Source organism: Dipodomys spectabilis, unplaced genomic scaffold, assembly GCF_019054845.1.
Source record: "Dipodomys spectabilis isolate Male_0828 unplaced genomic scaffold, ASM1905484v1 ptg000264l, whole genome shotgun sequence".
Lineage (NCBI taxonomy): Eukaryota > Metazoa > Chordata > Mammalia > Rodentia > Heteromyidae > Dipodomys > Dipodomys spectabilis.
The window spans coordinates 9616589-9628258 of NW_024870941.1; positions in this window are offsets into that span (position 1 = coordinate 9616589).

Genomic DNA, 11670 nt, shown 5'->3' on the forward strand with positions numbered 1-11670 from the left:
TGCCAAGGTGAGCCCAAAGAGGGTTCTGGCCTGGCACGGGTGCCTTTGGTGTGCTAGCCTGTGCCTCACCCCTCTGCTGGGACTCCAACCCTGTGAACTCGGGTCAGATGGGTCACCCCCTCCCTCAGATCGGGATTGGGCCACATGGATGGGGAAGGGAGCACCGTCCGGCAATCTGCATAGCCATGAGTGACCAGGAGCATCCCCAGGCGGCAGCTACATAGCAGAGAGCGGCATCCTGTCCACATCAGCCCCAGAGGTGGCCAGTGCAGGCCCGGCACTATCCCTGACCCTCAGATTCCAAAAACCCTAGCATGTTTGAGTGGTATTGTGCAGCAAAACATGACCCAAACCTAGGTGGGCCTGGCCCGTGTGCAGTGCGGTGTGCCCATGTCCACACATGCTGCCTTTGAAACCAGAGGCCCTGCGTTACAGCCACACCTGACAGCATTTTCTCTGGTGGCTGTGGCTTTGGTCCCTTCCTTGTCCTCTCATCGTTGGAGAAGCATGCCGGGAGCTGCCCGGCCTGGTGGGAAAAGGTCAGTGTCCCAGGCCCTTGTCCGGTGCCAGGGCTGGAGGCCCCAGATTTGCTTTGGCCCACCTGTGTCCCAGGCATGTGTGGGCAGACTCCAGACCAACGCTGTCCCTGCCACACCCAGCACTGCATCTAACAGGAGAAATGTCACCGGACAAAGGTGTCCTGAGCCACATGCTGCTGCAGGCTGGAGGATGGTAGGGTGGCTGAACCCCTGGGCTGGGGGCTCAGGGCTCGGTCACCACAAGGCACTATGTTCAGATGAGGAGTCTTCCTCCCACCCCAGCCCAGCCTTCTTCCCCAACTTCCCAGAAGGCCATGTGTGCCAGGAGAAGCCCCACATCCTCCCTGGGCCGCAGCTCACACATGCTCAGTGCTCATGGCCGCCTTGCTCTGACTCTTCCCAGAAACTGCTGTTCCCTGCCTCCATGCAAGAGGGCATCCAGACAAGGCCCCTGGACTCACTGATGCCAGGCAAGGCCCCACTGGAGGGCATCCGGGCAAGGCCCCTGGACTCATCCATGCTCTGGACCCCCTGGCTTCTGTCCTGCGGACTCCAGAGCTGCCCATGTGTCTAAGATCTTCTTGGACACTCCTGGAACTCCCTCACACGTGGTAGCCTCACGTCCCCGGGCCATCTTTTCAACAACCTCCGTCCTGACACCCTGTGTCTGCATCAGCACCCCGTACACTGGGTCTGGGAATGTGGGGATCACAGTGATGGAGTGCTTGGGGGCTGAAGGTGGGGTTCCAGGGTGGAGATGCTGCGGTGATGTGAGGGTGGTGATGATGGTAGTAATGGTGGTGGCCACGGCAGGGGTGGTGATGAGGGGGTAGTGGTGGTGGTAATGGTGGCGATGGATGGTGGTGGTGGTGGTGCTGGTTGTGAGGGAGATGGGTGATGTGATGTTAGTGATGGTGGCGATGGCGTAGCAGTGGACTGAGGTGGATGGTGGTGGTGGAAATGGCGGTAGTGGTGGTGGTGATGATGGGAAGTATGCCAGCTTCCCAGAGCCAGTGGGACTCCAACCCACGATCCACGAAAGGAGTCACCAACACTCAGTCAATTGGGCTAGGAATCTTTGTTAGCCATATGGCGGCTGCTCCCCACTATTGGGACAGTGAAGAAGAGCCCTGAGCTCAAAATGGGGGCGAGGAGAAAACCATGCGGAGCCACTCGCAGGTGGCCAGTGCAGCTTCACACTGGGCAAACAGGCGAGCTACAGAAGCAGGGCTATCAGTTAGTGGTTGCAGATGCTGACTGCAGCTCCAGTAACCAAGGCCAATGAGTCATCCAGGCAAAGCTCACATCCCAGAGCTTCCCTTTGCTCAGTTCCTGGTTTGGGGTTTAACTGGTATTGCAAGAACATTTCTTACTTATCACACTCAAAGTCAAACCACCCTCCAGGTTTCCTGGCCCTTTCTGAGTTTCACTATTATTTACCGAATTCCAGCAACTCGGTGTTTAACCCCCTATTTTCCCAGGCCTTTAGCTCTGGACTTTTCCTTTATTGACTAGCCTGGAGCTTTTCTCTACAGGGCAATCCTGCCTTTCAAGTTTGGCCCTCTTCTTACTCACTTTGCAAATCTCAGGAACGCTAAGCTGCCATTTGTTCCATTCCTACGGTCTCTACTTATGTGTCTCAGGTTACCTGGGACTCGTTTGTAAAATTTCATTCTTCCTTGGTCTTACTAATACCCTGTTTGTGTAATTTAACCTAATAGATGGGATGGTGGTGATGGTGGTGATGTTGGTGGTGATGGTGTTGATGGTGGTGATGGTGTGGTGGTGGTGTGGTGGTGATGGTGGTGATGGTGGTGGTGGTGATGGTGGTAGTATTGGAGGTGGTGGTGGTGGTGGTAATGGTGATGGTGGTAGTGATGGTAGTGATGGTGGTGGTAATGGTGGTGGTGGTGGTGGTGGTGATGGTGGTGATGGTGGTGGTGATGGTAGTGATGGTGGTGGTGATGGTGGTGGTATTGGTGGTGGTGGTGGTGGTGGTAATGGTGGTGGTGGTGATGGTGATGGTGGTGGTGATGGTAGTGATGGTGATGGTGATGGTGGTGGTGATGGTGGTGATGGTGATGTTGGTGATGTTGGTGGTGATGGTGATGGTGATGATGGTGATGGTGGTGATGGTGATGTTGGTGATGTTGGTGGTGATGGTGATGGTGGTGATGGTGGTGGTGGTGCTGGTGGTGGTGATGGTGGTGATGTTGGTGGTGATGGTAGTGATGGTGGTGGTGATGGTGGTGGTATTGGTGGTGGTGGTGGTGGTGGTAATGGTGGTGGTGGTGGTGGTAATGGTGATGTTGGTGGTGATGGTGGTGATGGTGATGTTGGTGATGTTGGTGGTGATGGTGATGGTGATGTTGGTGATGTTGGTGGTGATGGTGATGGTGGTGATGGTGGTGGTGCTGGTGGTGGTGATGGTGGTGATGTTGGTGGTGGGGGCGGTGGTGATGATGGCGATGTCCACACCCACGGTTGTGACAGGAAGTCACAAGGCAGCAGCTGCTGTGGTCACCATCACTGTGAAGCTGTTTATGGATCTCTGGTCTCAGCTCCTCCTCCCCTGGCCCTCATGGGCTGAAGGTCTCTGGGTGAAGGATGGGTGCTTAAAGATGGTGAGTGGAGTCTGCATCCACCGGGGAGGAGCTGGCAGGAACGATGGCCCCCAGGCGCTGGGTGCTCAGGGCCCCCGCCCTCCGGGGTGCCCGGGGAGCGCTTCCTCGCCATTCCGGCCTCCCACCCACGTCTCCAGCACACCCAGGGCAGGGATGGGGAAGCCCCGCGTCCTCCACGCCCTTCCCCAGCGGCCTTGCCCCTGGGGGCCCAGAGCCTTCCCCGCCAAGCTCCATGCCAGGCCCCCATTCCGCAAACAGACTTCCTGTCAGGAAGTCCTTGGACACCGAAGCTCGGTGCCTTGTGCTGCAGAATGAGATGCTTCCTGCTGCCCGGGCGCATTCTGCTCTTCGGCCTCCTTACTCCTCCCAGACTGGCCCTCCCCACCGCTGTCAGGGCGGCCTGGGCCTGTCTGAGCTCCACTGCTCCATCTCCTGGGTTCTCCGGGTCCCGTTTAGGATGCAGGTGAGCCCTGGGCTTCCTCACCCGCCTCACCAGTCCTCAGAGCACAGCAAAGACAATTCCCGCTCCAGGCTTGCTCCGGAGCCTCTGCCAGCCAAGAGTGCCACCCCGAGCCCTGCTGAGCCTCCTGTCCACTCCTGTGGCCTCCTCCCAGGACCGAAGGCTCTGTTGGCAAATGTGAAGGCTCCCGAGTGTCTGACGGTGTCTGACAGGTCAGGCAGCCAGGCAGCCCCTGACAGATCCCGTCCGTGGCCCTGCTTCCTGGCTCCCTGACCCCCGCAATCGATCTCCTCCACCGTGGCCTGCCCAGTGAGACCTTCTGAGTCCCCAGCTGGGTCTGCTCAGAGCCGCCCACAAGGGGCCCGAAGAGAAGCGAGACTCTGGCCTGGCCTGGCCTCTGTCCCCCTCGCTGGTCAGGCAGGTTCAGCCACAGGCAGTAGGCCAGGACCCCTCCTGCCCTGCTCTGCTACTCCCCCCACCCAGCCTCAGTTTCTCCATTCTGTGCAAGGGGAGCAGGTCCAGGTGGTTAGTTGGTTGGTGGAGCCCTTCCGTAACCCAGTCTGCCGCTCGGAGCTTCTCCAGCCGCCAGGAAGCTTCGGGCTCCCCCTGTCAGGCCCTAAAAATAACCGGGAGGAGGAACACCCCCGAGCAGGCTGAGGACGCGCCAGCCCGGCCCACGCGGCGGAAGCACCTCCAAATAGGGGCCTGGCAGAGACGAAGCCGGAACCGTGCGTCACCACCAGCTGATGGCAGCCGCAGGTTCCAGAAGCTTCACCCAGAACTCAGGCCAAGAGACCCTGGAGCAGAGGCTCAGGCGGGGGCAGCCGGGCCGGGCCCTGGCCTCCCCACCATGGTGCCTCAGGCTCCATGGGACCTCGGATCCACTGTCTGCGGTCCCAACACCCACCACCGCCCAGGCTCAGGACAGCAAGCCGCCGCCCAAGGCCTGGCGGTGCCCAGCCCCAGGGACACGCGGGGGAAGCAAGCCGGAGGCCGAGAGGCCAGGGAGGCCGGGGCAGGAGGAGGCCGGGTGGGAGGAGGCTGGGCACCCTGCGTCCGGCACCAGCAGCCGGCGGTGGGGCGGAGGAGGTGCTGCTGGCGCCATGGCTCTGGGAACACCATATGGACCCCACCGGGAGAGGTGGGAGGCGGCGCCCCCTCCGCAGACTCCTGTGCCTTCCGCCTTCCGCCTTCGAGTCCTGGCAAGCTGGGCCCTGCCAGCCCAGGGTCCAGAGCCGGTAACGCGGCGGGTGGCTCAGGGTGGGCAGCGGGCCGGGGCACCGCTCCCACCTCCCTGCCCTCTGTGCCCTTTCTCGAGCAGACCAGTCTGGGGCCGTCAAGAGAGCCCATCTCTGAGCACAGACCCCCTCGGTTCCCGCAGGAGGGGACCCGGGAGCAAGGACCGGAGGTGGGGAGGGACTGGTCCAAGGGTGAGCCTAAAATGCCGTGTGCAGGGATGGCCCCTGGATTGGACTGGTTTACACGATTGTAACCACACTTTCCCGAGCTTGGCATCCAGCCGCACTCCAGAGTCCTCGCAGGGCCTCGGAGGATGGCTCCCGCCGCTCCATGCCACGCCAGGCCACGCCAGGCCACGCCACGCCAGCTTTGCTAATACTTGCTTTACTACTTGGTGTTTCCCCTGCCTTTTTTTTTTTTTAATGGCACTAAGAAGTTGACCCCAGGGCTTGGCAGACGCTCTAGCTCTTGAATCACACATTCAGTTCTGGCTTTATCTCATGGGCTCTCCTGCCCAGGCTGGCTTTGAACGGTGACCCTCAAATCCCAGCTTCCTGAGCAGCTGGGATGACAGGCGTGAGCCTCCAGCGGAGTCTTTCAGTATGGGAGTCTAGCGCAGCTAAGTTTGCACATGTATTGGAATTGTATTGCTCACAACCCTCTCTGAGAACGTTTCTGTTTTCTGCTCTGTCTGCCCTGGCCATCCCTTTCCATCCATGATGTCTGACATGCGCTTTCTCCTTTACCTTTGTAGTAAAGGCTCCCTGCCCAAGAATTCCTCATTGTCTCCTTTGAGTTTTGTATGAAGTAAAGGTTCTGCTGATGCTGGATACTTAACACATTCATTCGTAGACTTCAGGCGTTAGTATCTGGCACAAACATTTTAGGGGAGGCATTTCTCAAGCAGCCGCTCCAGCGCTGCCCTGAGAGCTTCCCTCAACCATAACTGGATACATAAGTTATTTTTGAGGACTGTATGACAGTTGTTTGGCTGCATAAGCTGGGGCCGTTTTTGTACACATTTTGTACGCATTTTCTAATCGCTGGGAACAGAGTCATTTATAAGTGCCCTGAACTGAGATAGTCAACTTCATTGGTCAAATCTTCTTTACCTTTGTGATGTTATGAAATTTGGTCCTGTCTCTGTGTTTTGACCCACACTTATGGCTGGAATCTCAGGAGTGATGTGAGTCTTTGGTAAACAAGTGACATGACCCTTAGCAGCCTTGGGGCGGGGCTGAGGGCGGGACTTCCTGCCTCAGCCCCAGCCTCTGGGAAGGGGAGAGGGGCCGTGGGTCGCTTTGCCCGACCTCCGTATAGTGAAACCTTCAGACCCCACCGAAGGACAGGGTGTGGAGACCTTTCCCGGCTGGGCACGTGGGGGTCAGGGCGAGCGGTACAGGGGTACATACACTAGGCAGGGCTCTGGCACCTCTCCACGTGTGGCACCCATGTCTTCCTGGAGTTCTACAACACGTATGTGTGTGCAGAGCCGCCTAATGAGGGGGCTGGGGAGCCGCCGTGTGCAGCCAGCCGGCTCCACGCAGAGGGCTTTCTGCTCCATCTGAAGTTGGACCACTTCAGTGCGCAACGCCTCGTCCCCATTCCTCACCCCCCTCCGTGCTTCACATCTGGCCAGCCGGTTTCGGAAAAGGTGTCCTGAGCGCGGTCCCACCCCCGCTGCCTGGAGTTGGTGCCCTCCTGGTAGGGGGGCCTTCCCAGCAGGGTGGGGGGAGGGAGGGTCCGGAAGTAGCTGGTCCTCTGTGTGGACTTCTGCGTCTGACCCAAGGTCCCTCGAGGCCTCTCTGTCCCTCACAAATCGGTGTTGCGTGGACCCACCACATCCTCACGGAACAGCACGCAGCTGGCCTGAGTTCTGGTCTCATTCACTTTTCTTCAGGCATGTTGCTGTACTGACTCGTGGGCCAGGCCTCGCCCGTCCTCTTCCTAGTGCTGTAGATTTGCCCTGCTTTCATGATCCTCGTTAGAAAGTCTCCCGTCTTGATTTTTTGAAGCTGTTGAATCTTTTATTTATCTTTAATTGGCTCGTTTATTGATCTGGAAACGACACAGCGTCCTGCAGTTCTGTCTGCCCAGCTCCCCTTTGGAATCATACAAGGATTTAACTCAAAGAGTTCCCAAAGGAGTCAGCCCAGCCCACATGCGTCCCCAAATGACAGGATGGATCTCAGGACACGGGCAGCCTTCTCTAGGCTGGTGGCCTGTGACCTGCTTCAGGCCTGGTTGTGAGCTCTGCAATGAGACTACATGGGTGGCACCATCCCTGCGTCCAGCAGAGTTCCCGGGGACCCCATCTTTCCCCTGCACGCAGAGGTCCAGCCTGCAGGGGGCACTTTTCACAGCAGCCCCTGGGGTCTGTGTCTCTACCTCTGTGTATCTGTCTCCCTCTCTCTCTTCTCTCCCTCTCCCTTCCCTTCTTCCTCTTTTCTTCTCCCTCTTCCTCCTTTCTCCATCCTGCCCTCCCCTTCCTCCTTCTCCCCCTCTCCCTGTCTCCCTCCCCTTCCCCCTCCCCCCAGCTCAGTCTCTGCTGGCTGAGGATGGGTGGTCTTGGCTGGGTGGTCTTTGTTGGGAAGGTTCTATTCACTGTGCACACCCCTCAGGCATAAGGCGTGTTATGAAGAACCCACAGGGAGCGTTGGCGGGCCGGCCTCCAGTTTTGCCTTACATAACTAGGGAGCACTGATCTGAGAGTACCCTTATTTAAATTAGGTTGTTCTATATCTCAGTCTGTGTTTTAAATTTTTCCACTAAGCACATTTTTGAAACGACCCATCTGGTTGTTTTGTATGCTTCTTCTGGTCTCTTTCTTTCTCCTCAACATGCTTTAACAAAACACATAGCCAAGCCATAGCAGACTCCAGGGAGATGAACATGACAGAGTTTTCCACAGACGGCGGCCAGCGCCATGGAGAGCCTGGAACCCCGTGCTGTGTTTGCCACCGGCAGGGCACAGTTCACACACGGAGAGAGCCCGCCGCCCGACACGAGCGCCCGGTGAGCTCTGTCAACCGGGTGCTGGAAGGCGCCCCCGAATCCTTCCTCTGGGTGAGGTACCCGCCCCAAGGGGTGGAACCAGCTCCGGAACTGAACCCGGGCCCAGACCCGGGACCCCAGGCCCCTCACGGGGTCCTTTGCTACTCAAACCCTCCCCAGTCTCCCCCCCGCACCCCAAACTCTTCTTCCTCCTACTTCCTTCTGTTGTGGTACTGAGGGTTGAAGGCAGGGCCTCATGCACGCCGGGCTAGAGCTCTGCCACTGAGCCACGCTCCACAGCGGCTCTTTAGCTTTTAGTTTTGAGATAAGGTCTTGCAAACTTGCCCAGGCCAGCCTGGAACTAACTTACAGCCTCCCATTTCTGCCCCCCGAGTAGCTGGGATTACAGGTGTGCACACGCTGCAGTTACACAGGCAGCAGACTTTTCAGACTGGCTTCTCCCACTCCACAATACATACATCATTTCATAGCCTGGGAGCTCACTCTGCTTCAGCAGCAAAGAACGGCCCGTTGCCTGGCTGTGCCACGGTCTGCTCATCCTCTGATTTCTACCCGGGCAGCCGTGGGCAGAGCTGCATGAGCCCGCGCCCCGTGTCCGTGGCGACAGAAGCCTGCTCTCCTTTGCATGGACGCCTTGACTGCACTGGGTTTCGTATGAAACAAGAACTGTCTGCCACCCCACTGAGTGTGCCAGTGCCCTGAGGCTCCCCACCCTCACCAACAGTCACCCCAAAATGAGGGCTGGAGTTTGGGGTTTTGTTAGCCGCCATTCTAGCGCATGCGTGTCTGTGTCTCCTTGCCATTACAGTATTCAACTCCCTGATGAGACTCGGTGGCGTCTCTCCTGGCTCTCATTTGCCACCCGGTGTCTTGGTCCTCAAGGTCTCCGTTCATGTCCTTTCGGATCAGCTCCCTGGTTCCCCTGCGGAGTTCTAGGAGTTCCTGTGCTTGGGAAGCAGCCCTTCCTCAGCTAGTAGATGTGTTCGTGACCGCCTCTCAGCCATGCTTGTCTCTTCACTCTCTTGGCATTGTCTTTTGTTAGAGCAGAAGGTTTTCATTTCAAAGAAGTCTAACCTTTTCTTTCATGGTTGTTTTTGGTGCTGTGTCTCACACACTCACAGCCCAGGTTTTCCCTGTTCTCTTCCAGGAGTTTGCCATTCCTGCACGTCCCACGTGGGCCCAGGGTCTGCTGCGATCGGTCACCGTGAAGACTGCCTTCGCCCCTTCCCCATGCTGGTTTCCTCTCCCCAAGCTCAGCCGGCAGAGTCTGAGTGAACTCTTCGGGTCCTCGGTTCCATGCTGCCGGTCGATCTTGTGGTTTTTGCCAATTTTGAGTCTCATTCTGTCTCCTGTGTCTTGGTCAGGACGCCTTACATCTTCGAGCGTGGCTACTGTGGTGCGGAGAGGGTTGGTCAGGTCCCCACACGTGAGCCCCGCTTGTGCTCAGGAGTGGGTGGGTGTCAGCCTTTGTGTTTGGTGAGAGTTTTCTGGGCATTTCAGATACCGAGTTGGATGGCAAGGCTGAACCTGCTAGCAAGAAAATGGCAACGTTCGCTTCCTGGCTCCACGGGGTATCTCCTGTGACTGATTGTCTTTGAGGTCGGATGCGAAGACCCAGGGAGGAAGCAGAAACGCAGGGCTGCCCCACCCTGCCTGGTGCCAGGATCCAGGGCCACGCTGCTGCCACCGCCTCTTGTAGATGTCAGGGAGGGAGGGAGGGGGCCCTGCAGAAAACACGGACGCAGCAGAGCCCCCACGAGTCCGTGTCCCAATCCTGGGACCAGAAATAGCTCTTCCTGCCTGAGCAGCTGAACGCACTGGGGCTTTAGACCAGGAACGTCGAGGAATGAAGGGAGACCACCAGCCCCGTCTTCATTCGTGTTTCCTCTCTGGTTGGCACAAGCTCGCCCTCTCCCTCTCCGTGCCCGCTCTCCTCCCGCCCGCTGTGGAGGTGGCGTGAGAGCGGCCCTGCTCCCACAATCTCAGGAATGGCCCCGTGGTTGCCGTGGGGCCTGGCGGCAGCTGGTGACCATCTGAGAAGCCCCTGCAGCGGGTGGTTTACAGAGGCGCCAGGGCCCCATCCACACGCCCTCACCAGGCATCGACCGACTGCATGCCAAAGAGGCACAAAATGTGGCATCATTTTCCTAATCACCGCTGAGTTGGGGCTTCTTCTCATGATCTTGGTTTTGAGCTCCTCTTCCCCACGTTGGCTCCGGTTCTCCTGACCCATTTTTCAATCTCTCTCCACGACACCCTTCCTTAGTTCTCTTCCTTCACCTCCACCTTAGCATTGTGCTTGTCATTGTCTCTGTTCTACCATTTACTCATTCTTCTGGGATGTATTGGCTAGGCATGTGCTCTACCATGTGAGCCAGGCCTCCAGCCCTTTCTGCTTTATGTGGGTTTGTTTTAGTCTGTTTGCCTAAGGTCAGCCTCATCTCACAATCCTCAGGATTGCTGCCTTCTGAATAGCCAGTACAGATACACACCACCATGCTTCGTCCTTCATTTTAATACTGTGCTTTTAAAGAATTCCTCTTCTGTCTGTTGGGCAACGCGTCTCTGTGTAGCCCAGGATGACCTAGATGTCACGTGCCCCCCCACCCCCGCCCGCTGGACCTCTCAAGTCCCAGGAGGTCGGCACTTCGGAGTTTGCTGGTTGGTTAGGTCCTGGCCAAAATCACCTGTGTTGTACCACATTCTCCCCATCAGCCGGGTGCCGGTGGCTCACGCCTGTAGCCCTAGCTGCTTAGGAGGCTGAGATCTGAGGATCATGGCTCAATGCCAGCTCAGGCAAGAAAGTCTGTAAGACTCTGATTTCCAATTAACCACCCAAAGAGCCAGAAGTGGAGCTAGAGCTGTGGCTCAGGTGGTAGAGCACTAGCCTTGAGTGCATAAAGTTCAGGACAGTGATCAGGCCCTGAGTTCAAGCTAAAGGACCAGCATCAAAAAAAAAAGTTCTCTTTCATTTTTTAGTATTTCCTTCTCTGGCTCATTTCTTGGTTCCATCTTTCACTTCTTATGAATTTGGGCTGCTGCCTTTGTTTAGTCTGGGGTCTGCCTGAATGGGTGGGCGCTGCTGTCCGCAGCCTCCGCCGTCCTGACTCAGGACAGCCTCAGCTCAGCTCCCCACCCTGTGGTAGCCAGGCGGGTCAGTCCCCACAGCGGCTGCCCACGGCGGTGGTGGCCCCTGGGCCTCCACTGCCGGCCTCCACCACCACCCTGGCATTGGCTCACTGTTCATGCTGATTTTGTTTCTAACCCTTTAGGATTTTCCAGCAACGCATTAAAAAGCATATTTACTGTAATTTGTCCAGCCCAAGCTGTATTCCTGTGGCAGTCTTCAGAGCATAGACTCCTCACATGGCAAAGGCTGGAAATCCCTGCCCAGGCCCCTCCCCCCCCACCCCCCACTGTCCCCTCGCAGCCTCCAGGATCATCCTGCGCACGGTTGGAGGCTGGTCCCTTGCCCCGTCCATCGCACACACGGCCTCTTCACCCCTGGCTCCCAGTCCACACTTCCTCCATCCTCCCTTTCTGTCTCTGGCTGTGTTTTCCTTTATGAGGAGGGATGGTGGTCCTGGGGCTTGAACTCAGGGCCTGGTCACTGTTGTTTAGCTTTTTGGCTCTAGGCTGGAACTCCACCACTTGAACCACATCACCACTTCAGCTTTTTGATGAGTAGCTAGGATTACAGGTGTGCACAATGGGTGTGTGGCTGTGTGTTCTGTGTCCTCTGCCGATGCACTCTCTAAGCATGCCACCCTGAAAAGCTGCAGTTCCTCAAGAC